At 31.5% G+C, this 2,537-nt stretch overlaps 1 long non-coding RNA gene across 1 annotated transcript; it reads left to right on the top strand.

The window, feature by feature from the left end:
• Positions 1-415: 415 nt before the first annotated feature.
• LOC128999513 (uncharacterized) lies at positions 416-2,287 on the top strand. The gene is made up of 3 exons (XR_008491300.1): positions 416-480; positions 1,273-1,362; positions 2,090-2,287. It is a non-coding gene; the product is annotated as an uncharacterized LOC128999513 (long non-coding RNA).
• The last annotated feature ends 250 nt before the right edge of the window (positions 2,288-2,537 follow it).

Here is a 2,537-nt window from a genome sequence, read left to right as displayed (position 1 = left end):
GTTAAAACATGTTGACGTGTGATTAGCTTTTTAGTTGACATTTTTTACAATTAGCCTACAATTTTTGGCTTACATTCACTACCTGTGCTGGTTTATTGTGAGTAAATCGTACTCCATTAGTGTTGAGTTGTTTGGTAATGTATCTAGAAGGTATTTAATAACTTGATCAAGGAAATAAAAAAGGCTTACGAGTGTCATATTTCAATCTAAAATATAGTTTAAACAAACGGTTCAGGAATCGTGATTTTTAAAGTAGAGTTATAAGTTAACTAAACCATAGTTATTTGTAAAGCTTTACAATAAACCTTCAATTGAGTATCGATTTGATTTCAATGAATATGGATTCAATTGAATATCAATTGGATGTTGTGAATAATATTGGTTGTCTAATGAATGTTTAATCGTTTTCAGAGCACTGTCATGCTTAATAAAGTATTTGACGAGAAGATCTGCTCTTTAAACGACTGTATACGTTCTCAGGTAAAACCTGCCTCTTAGAACTACAAATAATTAACAATCTTACAATTGTCTTATAACTTAACAACTTATGATCTTGCAAATAAGAACGTGCCATTCATCTGCAATGAACGCTTATTGCAATATGTTTTCCCTAGCTTATTGAAATTGTATTGTACACTTGCCTATCGTACTTTTAGATAAATATTGACTTTCGCAGATGGTTAAGGAGTTTTAAATCAAAGCAGTCACTCAATGTGAACTTTTAATTAAATAATTTAGTTTTTCAACATTTTCAAGTCTGATTTGCAAATTTTATAATAACATAGGAGTGTGTCCGTTTTTGTAGTCCGTTGAAGAATTAATTCTGAACAACAGTTTGTGTACCTACTTTGCATTTATATTTATATTTTGAGCAACACGGATATTTAAATTTGTACATAATTTCATTCATTCGTTTTTTAAGAGGCACATATATTTTTCGTTTCCAATAAACACTTAAACAAGTTTGATATACAATAATTGAAACCATAACAATTTCACAATTTTTACTTTGTGAGAAACTCAGTTTATAGCCTTCTGTAAGATTGAAGCATTGTTGCTTGAGTAGGTAAAACATTTTACACATAGAAATCCAAAATAAGAAAGAATAGTGTGGAATGAAAATGAAAACAAAATATTATTATCAGCAACAATGTTTTAACCATACGAGATCAAAATACTAAGTAAAGGAAATGTTGGATTGTATCGATTTCCTGTTCCCACTAATGTGCATTTCATTTCCATTAAATGTAACTTGGAACAAAACATTTTTAGATGGACCTTCTGGTTTACCAGTTGGACAGGAACAAAGTCCAAGTCCAAGTACCTGGAGTGGTCAATCTCTCAAAACACTTCACTGGATCTGTAAGACGTTATTTATTTCACTAAAAAAAATGATTACCGTATCCATTATTTGCGCTTTCAGTAATTTTAGAATATAAAATATCTCCTTCAAAATTCAAACGTTAACACTACAAAGGAAATATCTGGAAGGATATTACATCATTATGATGTATTATAGTATTATATATATTATAGTACATTATTATAGGTAGTGTATCATGATGGTAACTGTACTCTTAAGTAATTTTCACCTTATCACCATGGCATCTCCTTGCACCAATTGTTAAATTTGAGATTGCTGAGGTATATTTCGTTAGCTTATTTTGTCATTTCACTGAATTTTCTTTTTATTTACTCAGATTGTAGAATTTGTTAGCAAATAAAGCTTCCTTCCCGCATTATCAGAGATTTACAAGAGAAGAGTGACAGTAATTTACAATTGAGTATACTGTACTGCTGTCACTACTCGGGGAGCTGCTGGTCTAGTGGTTAGAGCTTCGGTTCCTGTGGTATCGGGTTAAAATCCCTCCAAATCACCAATGGATTTTATCCAAGTGATAATGCCGTAATCCGAAGTGATGTGAAAATCAATTCTGAGCTCGTGCCTAGCGTCCTAGGACAAACAGAATTAATTGATACAATGGTAAGGTATTTCATCGCCACTTTTCTATGGCTATTACTGTAAATCATCAATCGACCTTAAAGAGATCGTAATTATTTTGAATATCAATGTTTTGTTCTGTTTCAGTTCCTGTGTGCCCTCGTAACATATTTCATATTGGTTACCCAAGTAGCAGTTGATGTGAAGGAGAAATAAACATTGGCAAACTTTGAACACAAACAGAGAGTTCAAGTCAACAGCTCTCTGGAAACTATCAACTTCAACATGAAGAGAAATGTTCATTCAATTAATTTAGTTGCTAGCATTGTACTTTAAATAGGCGTAGGATCAACATAATTTATTCTGTCCACCTAAAGATTAGTTTATGCAGAAATTCTAGGTTAGGAATGCATTATATTTGTGTTGGAGCTAAGTTATTATCTACTGTTTTTAGGTAAACGAGGAGGCTACTTGCGCAGCTTGGATATTTTAAATTGGTTTATAATAATTATTAGGCGTTTTCTTGGATTTGAATAATATAGTATTTAATTGACCGTAAAAATTAAAGTAACATAAATGTGCGGTGAAAAGAATT

This window comes from Macrosteles quadrilineatus, unplaced genomic scaffold, assembly GCF_028750875.1.
Source record: "Macrosteles quadrilineatus isolate MER2022 unplaced genomic scaffold, UCM_ALF_1.0 Scaffold_8__2_contigs__length_117827958, whole genome shotgun sequence".
NCBI lineage: Eukaryota > Metazoa > Arthropoda > Insecta > Hemiptera > Cicadellidae > Macrosteles > Macrosteles quadrilineatus.
Note: the sequence above shows the minus strand (reverse complement) of the source record. Positions and strands in the feature narration are given on the sequence as shown.